General features: G+C 44.1%; 1 protein-coding gene across 1 annotated transcript in view; it reads right to left on the reverse strand.

The window, feature by feature from the left end:
* The window catches only part of adam12a (ADAM metallopeptidase domain 12a), a 201,614-nt gene that overhangs the window by 169,616 nt on the left and 19,498 nt on the right, over positions 1-12,500 (reverse strand). The gene's annotated exons all lie outside the window — the stretch shown is intronic.

Genomic DNA, 12,500 nt, shown 5'->3' on the forward strand with positions numbered 1-12,500 from the left:
ACGTAGCCGCCCTAAGTATAATATATATATACAGTATATATATATATTTTTTTTTTATATCACTCATTCCATAGGAACGTAGAATAAACATTTACAGATTTTTTTTTTAAATTGACTATTTGCATATTCTTGGTATCTGAATCTAGGGACATCTATGGATCTCAGGGAATGTATTCCCAGTGTCAGAAATATTGTGTATGTTACTAGGCTTGAGTAAATTGTAATGAACCAAAGGAGAATATCAATTCTATTAAAAAAATTTATAAAAAAAAATCTTTGACTGTGAATAACACCATGCTAAAATTTACCAGACCTGAAACATCTAAGCAAATGAATAAAGGGAAGATGATTTAACAGAAGGTTTTTAGATACAGTACTGAATTCTGCCATCTGGACACATGCTATTTGAAATATGATTATAGAATATAGAATATCAGGCCTATAAATTACCTTATTATGGCCAAGTCACACGTCTTTGGATCGGGCCAAATCTCCCCTTTCCAATGGCAGAGTTCAATCTGGATTTAGTATCACCAGGCGTGATTCACAAACCGTGAATGAAATTTACTGTAAGTACAGTTACATTTTTATAATGTAAATTTCTCCACCATTTTTCATCATATTGCAACACCGTTTTTTGCTAGACGTTCACAGAAAGGTAGAGAAACTAACTGTGTTCTGTTTTATGGCAATAACGTTCAGGTTTGTGGGAGATAATCCCGGAAAATAAGAGAAATAAAAAAGTAAATCCAGAAGTCAGATGATTGACAGGGGCTGGCGTGAGCTGGGTATGGTCGTTTTTCGAAATTCGAAAGCCCTGAGTCTCTTCCTTCAAAAGACTACACTCACTTTTGGCTGTGCCACTTCCTCCTGTCAATATGCGCCGGTTTCCGACTCAATGCCCTGAGATTTCTATAATCGTATATTTCACTAATAACAGTTAAAATCATTGGTAAACAAACGTAATGCTGAAAATATACACTTTGACTGTAGGCCTATATCTCGGGCTTAAGAGGTTAACCTTGTGAGGCCCAAATAAAAAAGACATTAGCAACTTCAGAGGCCAGAGGGTGGGACATATAAACACATGTACTATCCAATAGCATTGTGAGGCTGAACAACAGGACCCATTGACTATACATGTGCTTAAACATTTTTAAATAAACATTTACAGACTATTTTTTTTTATGGCTAAAAGTGATTTTGTAATTTTGCAACCGTGGGTCTCACAGGGTACTTTTAACCCTGTGAGGCCCAAATAAAAATGACCTTGAAAATGTCATTGCTTTCATACTAAATGTCATACATAATGTTCAATAACGTTTCAAACATTCAAACATGAGGTTTAACAAAAAAGACCAAAAGCTTTATTTTGGCTCCTCCGCCCAACAGCAGCTAATTCCCTGTTGCTAAGCAATATACGTTCCTATAATATTGCAGTTATGAGCACTCAGCGGCCGCCTCGTCCAATCACTCCTCTCTCCACGCTCCTCTCCAACTTCACCACCCCGAAGAATAGGACGAGGGGAATGCTGGGCACGCTGGTAACCATGGGAACGGAGCATTTAATAGGATCTTGAGAAAGAAGTACTTCTTATTTTCATCCCGTTAATCAGCGGGAGAATTTAGTCTAGTGGCACTCAGAAGAAAATGGCACGGATCGGTCGATGGCGAGCAGGGTGTGTGGGGCTGAAGTACGAACCGAACGCCATTATGACAACGATGAACTCCACTAAGCGCCAGAGCGCAGTGATAAAAAAAAATACTTAAAAAGAGAAAGTCCTTGTTTCACTTCTGCATTAATGACTAGGGGATGGGCTTTTATACACTCCCTGTTTCACCCCTGACTCCTAATGACTGTGGGAGGACGGGTCTGATACACAGGAGTGTCTTCGGGGCTCGACGTTGTTTAAACAAGCTGTGTGTGTGGCTCGGGACAATAACTCTGGGTCACAAAGACGTCTCTTTTCCGGGCAGGGAAGGTTATTTGTCTGTCATCTTTGGCCTGCTGTTTTCTCACTCCCCCCCCCGTGACCCCCCTCCCCAGCCCAGTGAGAGCGCGCTTCCTGTCCGCGCTTTCAGTGCGAGAGACGCATGAGGACGATATCTTTATTGAGGGACGCTGGAACAGTCCCCCCTTTAAGAGCTCAGAGTCAAGCAGCAGCACCGCAAAAACTAAATAACATAAACTGTGTGTGAAGGACAACATGTGTGTGTGTGTGCGTAAGAGAGAAGTTGTATGTGTGTGTGTCTTTGTGTGTGTGTGTGTGTGTGTGTGTGTGTGTGTGTGTGTGTGTGTGTGTGTGTGTGTGTGTGTGTGTGTGTATGTGTCTTTGCGTGAGTGTGTGTGCGTGTGCGTGTGCGTGTGTGTGTGTGTGTGCGTGTGTGTGTGTGTGTGTATGTGTGTGTGTGTGTGTGTGTGTGTGTGTGTGCGTGCGAGAGCATGTGTGTCAGATCATGTTGTTTTATACAGACACCAGAGAGAGATAGATGGAGCGGATGGATAATCCAGGCTGAGACAGGGGTCTGTCCCACCTCAGGAAGCATCTCCTCAGCTTGCCCCCTCCCCCCGGCCCATCCAGGGAGATGAGAAGATCAAAGGTGTGTGTTTCTGTGTGTGTGTTTCTGTGCGTGTGTGTGTGTTTGTCTCCAGTAGATGTCTAGCCATCCCTCCAGGCTCCTGTGCTGCTAAAAGGCCGGGATGATGATGTTTCCTGCTGCAGGTACTGTTATCCAGCAGCAGCCTCTCTCCAGCCGGCTGCCGGCCCCCATGCCTCCTCTCAGCCATCCTTCAGTCCATTAGAAATGACAACAGGGACAGGGAAGCGTGCTGCGGCCCAGCTGGGGAGCCCTCAGGAGGGGCCACGGACAGTTACTCAGCTGATGAGCCTGGAGGCTCCGGGACCAGACCCGGATCTGTAAAAAGGCCCGATCCGTGATCCATGTGTAAACAAAAGCGGTAGAATGGAGACATGTGGACTTACTCTAGTTGTTTGACCGGGTTCTTGAGACGAGGACTAACGCTAAGACAACAGGTAAATGTGAGTTACAAATTTTTTAATTATTCTACTTACTTGTGTTTTTAAGGGAATCTAAGATATGTTTCCACGTAGCATATAATGTGTACTGTGTCAGCTGATGAGATGAGTGACAATTAAGAGTAAGGCAAAATGACACATTGTAGTGTTGTGTTTTATTTTATTTATTTATTTGTATCTATTATTGTTCATATAAAATGTAAAAAATAATTACATTGGGACCTCTTGTTGATATGACACATCCTGAAATAAATAATATCAAAAGAAGTTCTACTTGCTGTATCTTGTGGCTGTAAAAAGATTGTTTATGTTGGTAATATATGGAGTAAAACAGATCTATATTCCCATTTCCAACAAGTTAAGACCAAGTAGCATACTTTCTATCAACAAAAGAAAAATCACGGGCGGCTAAATGGCGCAGTGGGCAAGGCGCTCGCCACTAACGCAGGAGATGCTGGGTTCGAGCCCAGCTCTCGGCGTTGCTTCCGGCTTGGCTGGTCGTTCATAGTAATACAATTGGCAGTATTAGGGGGTGGGAAAGCCGGTGGGTGGGGATCGGACATTGTGGACAGCGACTCCTACAGGTCGGTTGGTGCGCCTGTACAGCAGAATCAGGAAGCAACGGGGGCAGCGTGAGCCTCCCACGTGTTACTCCTCGCCGCTGAGAGATCGTGCTGTACAGGTGAAAATATGCGACAGCTGCCTCCTCGTGTACCAGAGGGGACACGTGATGCAAGGCTTGGTCCACATTGCAGCCGACCAGTGGGAGGCATGGTCTAACAACGTTCGAGACAGGGGAGGGTAGAATTGGATAATACGAAATTGGGATGGGAGAAAAATAGAAAATGGGGAGAAAAAGTAGAAAAAATTTAAAAAAAATCACGCATTGGGGCTTTAAAGCCTCCATCCACGGTTGCAGAGCAGCACGAGCTATAGCCCAAACAGCTTGGCCAGGAGCGGCTCTCACTACACCCACGGATGTAAACTTAACAGCTGTCCTCGATGGACCCGGTCTGTGCCGGCTCAGTCCCGGCGGCGTGTCTGGAGGACGTTTCGGTAATAACCGCCCCAAGGTGCTATCATGGAGCTTGACCCATTATGTCGTTATGGTGTGAGAGAGAGAGAGACACTCGGAACTCATCGATTCAACAGGCTCAGCTCAAATACCTGTGGCCATTTCTATCACATGTCCTGCTACGGAAGCCAAATTGTTGAATGTAAGTTTTGTGTTTAACTTTATGTGTGGAAAAGGGTGTGAATTTAGCATGTACTCTGGGGCATTGGGTATTACTGAATGAATGCTAAGTCTGGCAAGATAGGGTTCTCTTAACAACCAACGACGGTATACTTACACAGCTTACACTAGAATAGCAGTCTAACTATAAAGGAAGGAATCTCTGCGTGGGTGTTTCCCTGACTGTCCTTCGCGTATCTTGAGAACCGTTCATCCGATCGGTTTCATGCCCGTCGGGTATATTGCTGAGGACGCCGGTGGACGGTGGTAACAATGAACTTTACGTTTTGGCCTGTAACTTTTGAACCGTAACTGAAGAATTTAAGAATTATTTTCTTTCTGGATTCTGTGGGTCCAGACAAAGCAATTGATGTAAGCAACATCCATTTGCGTCTAGATAGATTTTCCGCCATTTCGAATTTTGGCCAAATCTGGTTTTTTTTTGCTCGCTATTCCTCCTACAAATTTTAATCGTCACCAAATTTGGGGTTACTTTTTCTTATGATATTCCATACAGTGTTGGCCCTCTAAGTTTTCCCAAATGCTTTGGGCAGGGCTTATAATACAAAATGCTATAATCTTCAGAATGCTATCGCAACCACATTCGGTGGACATGTGTACATGATGTCAGAGTGACCAGGACAAATGTGGTGCCACTTGGCCAATAGGTGGCACTGAAGTAACATTATGAGTTTAAATAGATAAAAATCGATATGTCCATTGGCTGATGATAAATCCCCTTATTGCATAGTGAAATCGGCAATCCAAAATGTAATCCAAGCTACATGCTGCACATCCAGAATCTAGCTAACTGAAAACTCCATTGAAAGTCAAAAAGAATAATGCTCCGTTCAGCCACAGGGCACACTGCATTATCGTGATAGCGCCTCTAAGAGGATCTGGCCGGTATTGCACTTTCTCGAATTCAAAGAGTAGGGTACATCTGCAGTGCAGCTCGGCGACCTTGAATAGGTTATTAAAACGGAATAAAAGCCAAAACAACTTGCCACGGATATATCCGTGCTTCTGTCCACAACGGGTGGAATCGAAACACGTATATCCGTTGTTCGTCCCCATTGTATTAAAGATCCAGTACAACAATGTTTTAATTCAGTCATAAATTGTTAACGTCTTCAGCTTCAGGAGTATCATTTGATTGGTTATCATTTGTTTTAGTGCACCTTCTCTGAGCTTGATAGAGAAGCACTGTGTCCTCTCAGCTGGATGTAACTGATGGGCCAATCAGACATACTGTAGTGGGATTGACTGATGAGCCAATTAGACATAGTGGGATTGGCAATCAGAGTGAACTGAATATATTATGTAATATATTCAAGGTAGCAGATTGGATATCTGAAATTGCTTGATTTTGTTGATATCCAGGGGGTTTGAGATCAAAGGGCTTTAGTCATCATTTTCACAACAACAACAACAGTTGGGGTAATGTTACATAAACATACCTTCTGAATGAAACACCCTTTTCATTGTACTGGATCTTTAAGTACCATGCTGTTTCTGTATCCATTCAGTCACACCATTGTTGTACTCTATCGCCCTCCAGATCCCCTTGAACACTTTCCGGATAAGCTGGACATGCTGTTAAGGATGGCACCTCCTCTGGTCCTGCTGGGTGACTTCCACCTGCCTGACCTTCCCCAGTCTGTCTCCTAGAGTCCTCCCACTTCACTCCCACTGTCACGTCTCCTACCCACAAGGTTGCCAGCTCCCTATAACTCATTTACACCCCTGACTGCAGCACAATTAACACCATTGGTAACTCCCCTCAACATATCAGACCACTTCTCTCATTAAACCATAAACCATCCACTCCAATTAATACTGTCTCATTCAGGTGCAACCTCTGCTCCTGTCCCCCTCCACCCTCCTTGAAGAGCTCTCAACCTCCTACGACAAGCTCCACCCTCTAGTCGCGAAGCCTGTCAGTCGCTCACCACCCACACCGTGACTGACAGGGTTTGAGAAGAGAGACAGAGCCTGAGAGATGCAGAGAGGAAGTGTATGAAGACCTGCCTCCCGGGTGACATCACTGCGTACCATATCCTCTTCTCCAAAAAACACTCCTCCCCCAAGTCATCCCTCTTTCACAATAGGATTGAGGTGTGTGCAAATAACTTCCATAAACTGTAGTCGTCGCTCTGTCCTCCCTTATCACTCCTTTCTCTCAGAACGTGATATGAGGATATCCTTCAAGGCGGTGATAGGCAGGAGGGCGGACGGACCAGACGGCATCCCCGGGCGTGTGGTCTCAAAGCCTGCACTGATCAGCTAGCACCAGAGTTCATAACAACATTCAATCTCCATCTGTCATACCCACATTAACCCTGTCCCCAAGAAAGCGAAGCCAGCCTGCCTGAATGATCACTGCCCCACAGCACTCACCTCTGTGGTCATGAAGTGCTTTGAGAGGGTAGTCATTGACTTGTGCTCCCGACTTCCCAGCACCCTATATCCACTGCAGTTTGTCTACTGCTCCAACAGATCAGCGCACAATGCCATAACCTGTGTTTTGCACACCGCCCTATCCCTATCTGGACAACAGGCAGGGAAATAATGTGTCCCAAAATGCTGTTCATTGACTACAACTCAGCGTTCCAACACTGTAATCCCCTCCAAGAAGGTCACTGAGCTCGGGTCCTCGACTTCCTGACAGGCAGACTACAAGTGACCTGGGACTGAACTCGGGTCCTCGACTTCCTGACAGGCAGACTACAAGTGACCTGGGACTGAACTCGGGTCCTCGACTTCCTAACAGGCAGACTACAAGTGACCTGGGACTGAACTCGGGTCCTCGACTTCCTGACAGGCAGACTACAAGTGGCGAGTGCAGACAACTACGCCTCCCCCCATGGTTGTGTTCTGCCCCCCCCCCCCCCCCCCCCCCCCCCCCCATACTCCCTGAACACACATGGCTACAATACCATTGTTAAAGGGATATTTTACTTTAGTGGAACTTTCAACAAAAGATTCAGCAGTCTTACCTCTATCTGAAGTCATCTACTAGTAAGCGTGTGACCACTGCTGTAAACACCACCATTCCTCCCAGGTGACAGGCTCCACATTCACTTCCATTCATTTTGGGGACCTAAGCTAAATACTACTTCTGAAGTATAAACAAACTACTGCTGTGAATATTTTAATAAAGAAGACAATTCTGTTTTGTACTGCTGGCTAGTCAACCAGCTTGTGTTACCAAGCAACTCTAACTAGTGTGGAACGCAGTGGCCCTCCTGATTTTCAACTTACCAAAGTCGGTCCATGGAATTGCACTTAACCCTTTGTCGTGTGGCAGTGAAAGGGTTAACCTTCTGTATTGTCGCAGTGAAAGGGTTAACCCGTTGGTAGCGTGGTAGTGAAAGGGTTAAAGAGCTGCAATGGCTCCCCATCAACCCAAAAGCAGGCCATTCTCCATCCTAGCCCTTCAGTTGTGGAATGTTCAGGACAGGACAAATTAAACTATCTCAATCTTCCTCCACAGACTAAAAACAAACTTATTCAGTGTATAATATATATATTTTTTCATAATAATTGTTCTTATTGTCTATGTACTTTATGCACTGTGATTGAAGCACTTGGCACAGTTAGACGAACAATACCGCTTATTGTGGACTGCCGGGAGTGTATTCCTTCGCTGGCGTTAATTTACACAATAATTTACACGTTAATTTACACGTTAATTTACACAATTGTACTGACTTTGCATAAAAGCGTTGACTAAATATTGCTCAGCTAGATGGATGAGTAACCCACCCTCGCGCCACACACACACACCTTGTATGCTATTCAACCAGCACTCTGCACTACAGCACAATTATGTGAGTAGTCACACAAAACACCCAAGAGTAGCCTATGCATTAAAGAGTAGAGAGAGAATCAAGTAAATTTGTAATCACCATCTCTGTGCACGTTTTCCCACGAGGAAAACTAAAACGAGGGCACTAGTTCACAAGTTAATGGGAATGAAGAAATTTTTCTCTGTCAAACTGATTGATTGAGCTCTTGGTATGTGATGGCTGGACGTGAGTTCAAAATGTATTTTGAGGCTGTAAACATTTGGATGATTGATGAGCACTTGGTGAAAAGGACCTGAAATGTATGAATTATGGTAGGATCTAAACAATGCTAAAATCTTTATCCTTGAAGAAGAATATACCCCACCATGATAGATATACTCCAATAAATAATAAATAAATGAACAGATCAAGAAACCTACATGTGTGAGAATGAATAGCACAATGAATAGGGCATTCATATCATGTCTGTCTCATCTTTTCTTTTTACTTATAATTTCTGTCCGTGCATACATTGTTTGACCTTCTCTAATTAGGTTGGTTTCTTGGCCACATGCTCTGTTACTGTACTTCAGAGATCAAACATTTGGAGCTCTGTGGTTTCACATTTCCAACTTCCAAACCTCAGAAGAATTCCCCTCACCAATCCATAGTGGGAATAATGCAACACTTTGAGGAGTCTTCTCTCTGACAAACGTCTCCTGGAGGTACGGCCAGAACATGTGTTCCTGTTGCAGTGCTGTGGGCTCACCCAGGCCTAAGAGCATTGTGATATAATTAGCGCTGTACCGAATAGTTTGAAGCTTCGAAGCTTCGTTCATAATGTATTTTTTTTTTTTATTATTATCTTTGTAGTATTATACTATTATAGTATATGACTCATCATAAAAATGTAAATAAAACATTTATCATAAATGATGTAGCCTATCTGCATCCACTTGGCACTCGGCGCTCCATCAAGACGTCACCATCACTTTCGTACCAACCGTGCCCTTATTGGATTATTTATGTTGACGAAACTGACGAGTTATATTCATTAAAGAAAGTTGATTTAATAAAAATAAAAATACCCATTTAATCAGATTCGTCACTTTATTCAAATTGAGGATTTAGTTTGAGGATATTAAAAAATAAAAAAAAAAAATGTTTTTTGTTTTTAAATTTTTTTCGTCATAAAATATGACGAGACATTCGAAGCTTCGTTCGAATACTTCAATAGAAGCTTCGAAAGTTAAAAAATTACATTCGGTACAGCCCTAGATATAATGGAGAATGATCAGCCATCCAGGGAACGAAATCAAGTTGTGGTGGAACCGAATTAAATTCTACTGGTGGACAGAGATCTTCATGATCAATATAGATTTAATAGGGAAACCCATGGATCAAAGTACATGTAAGTCAAATGAGCTTGGCTAAGGGGTGTCTTGGTGGCGCACCACGTAGCTGCGCTTGCAGCGTACTCACAACGTCCTGGGTTCAAATCCGCCCTGCATGTCCTCCCCCATCTCTTCACCCAATTTCCACAATAAAGCAGAAAATGCCATAAGAAATATCTTATAAAAAATAAAAGAGCTTGGCTAAGAGGAGTGCTTCCATCCTGGCCGGCTAGGAGAAGACTGAGGGAGAGAGAAGGCTTTAAGAGTAGGGAGGGGTGGGGCTGTAGACCCTTGGCTCTCCCTGAGGTGTGAGAGATTTAAGCTATCGTCTTGGGACAACCAAAAGAAAAATAGACAATCGTTGGAAGTGTTTGAAATGGTCTCCTACAGCAATTTGCTTGCTCTGTAAAAATAGCACAGTCTCCAATGTCCACGGGACAAAAAGCAACTGTGAAAACTCTACTATTTTGCTTGGGCTTTGTAGTATAGTAGTTTCAACAGAGAAGTCCAAAGGATTGACTGAAATCAAAGCAGGAAAAGTGTAATTATTGCGAACGTAGTTGACAATGTAAATGTCACGCACCCCGAAACTGCATAATTGCGACCTATTCCATCACAGGAGTTATGTCAGTATTGATTCACTGTCTTGTCTGCGAGCCTTCACTTCGTCTCCTGATCCAATTTAAAGTAGTCATGTTCAGTTAATGTGCCGTGAACTCCCTTGTGTCTCGTTCTGCGAAATATTGATTAGCAAAGACCTAAGAAAACAAAACATTTTATCGGGAGTTTTAATTCAAATAATTTCACTTTATGGATGCCCCCCCCCCCTTCCTCTCTCTCTCTCTCTTTTCCCAGACGGCGGGTGTGTGTTTGAACAACTGGAGTTCATCAGAGTCTACAACTAGAACCTCAGACAGCAACCTTCCCTTCATGTCAGCACTAAGTAAGGCTAAGGTTTTGATTCTGGCACACTAACCATGGCAACCACCATGGCCCCTTTTTGTCCTAGATCCTCAAGTGCCCTTTTCAGATAAATGAAAGAAAATTTTGGACTAGACGTTGCTGGTAGCAATTTCCTTGCTGAAGAGGATGCCCTTAAAACCCTTTACAATTATGTTAACCAAAAAAATATTATTTTATAAAGGTCAATCATATAGCGACCAGACCCTGGTGCCCTGAGCAGAGAGCGGCCTCCTCCTCTGCCACAGGTTGTATCACTATGCAGAATGGTACTCCTAGTATTTTGAAGGAAGTGCCCTATTTTTTGGTTTCGTTTTTTTTTGCCCCTGCCCCTGGAAAAAGTCTGCACGCCAGTGAGTCCACCCACCCACTCACTCAACGCCATCTAACCTTTCCAATTCTATGTGATTGTCAAATATGAATGTCATCTGCGAGCTTTTCCAATCTTCGAGCCAATCTAATGTTTGCTTTTCAGTGCATTAATTTCAGCCGACAACGTGTTCATGTTCACCAGTTATTGAACCGTTTGAGAATCCCGCAGATGATGAAAAACGTCCAAGTCTACCCAACTTCACACGCGTTCACATACCCTGCCAATTAGGCCCCTGTTCCCCCAGGCCCGCTGGCTCACAATTAAGGGTAGATTCTGTCAGATTGGACTTGCTTGGAAGGGGTTGTTTTATTAAATCCTTCCCATCATGCGAGGCTTGTCATAAAGTCTTGGACTGACCTCCGTTATCCTGTTTGTTCTCCTTGGCTCTGGGTTTTGGGGCCTGCTGTGGACTGTGCACAGTACATCCAATGGTATTGGACAACTATGACAGCCATCAGAGCATGTGGGTGATGTATGGAAACACTTTTTTTTCACCCCAATTGATCACAGCTCTTTTCTTCTTATCTTTCCAATCGAAAATGTTTGTTTTCAGAAGGAGAGCATATAATTCCTGACTATAAATGACGCCTGTGAACATTTTACAATATGCAAGTCAGCTTCAGCTGCTCTGCCAGAACAAAAAGCCATACCTGTTCAGAATAGGAATGTTATGGTTGTTGGGAAAAAATGAAAAGGGGGTAATATGATTTTCCTTCTAAATATTTTCAAAGTAGGTAAACCATAAAATTGTGGTAGCTGGTGTTGAAAGGTTTGTCTCAGAGTCTGCAAGTGGAATCTGCATATATTGAAACTGAAAACAAGTAAGGTTCAAGGTTGGCTCCAACATGAGAACCCCAGCCCCTCTCTCTCTAGCTCTTCTACTCTCTCTCTGTATCTCTGTGTGTGTGTGTGTCTCTCTCTCTCTCTCTCTCTCTCTCTCTCTCTCTCTCTCTCTCTCTCTCTCTCTCTCTCTCTCTCTCTCTCTCTCTCTCCTTCTCTGATCTTTCCCTCAATCACACAGACAGCTCTACTTGTTCCTGGTTGCTCATGTGTGGAGGACAGGACTGGTTGGAAAACATATTGCTCCATCAATCATCCTCTCACCAACCAAAACACACACACCAGTCAAGAGTCTGGCTGACTGAGACCGAAGGCCGACCACACTGAGCCCTCGTGTACGAATCTCATCCAACGATGACAAACACTCACTCAGACAACTCCAAAGACCCGTCTCTCCCACAACTGAAGCTACATATTCCGCTAACGTAAAATCTCTTTCAAGTGATGTCCCCCCCCCCCATCGCAAAGCGTTCCTGTGACTCACAGCGTTGTTGACAATATCTCAACACATGAGGCACGTGGAGTGCGTTCGCTGTTCCGAGCAGAGCCTCCCTCCCTCCGCTCCCAGTGTCACGGCGGCGGATCAAATGCAAAGACAAGAGAGGCAGAGCGAGGAGGATGACGTCGGTTCTCATCAGCCTCTTCTGTCTTTCACGTCTTTGTCCTCCGCCAGGCGACACACCTCCGCGCGCACAGGGAGTTCCCCCGCCAACACCCTCTCCTCTCTCGGACGCTTTGTGTGCCGCACAGCTTCAGCCCCGTAACCCCAGTAGTAGTCCCCTGGGCACCACGTATTTCACCCTATTGTACTCCATGCAAAATATCCAAAGCCAGAGAAGCTGGCTTGCCTTAAAGGAATAAAGGAGGGGG

The sequence above is a fragment of the Notolepis coatsorum genome, assembly GCF_963971535.1.
Source record: "Notolepis coatsorum genome assembly, chromosome: 10".
NCBI classification, from domain to species: domain Eukaryota; kingdom Metazoa; phylum Chordata; class Actinopteri; order Aulopiformes; family Paralepididae; genus Notolepis; species Notolepis coatsorum.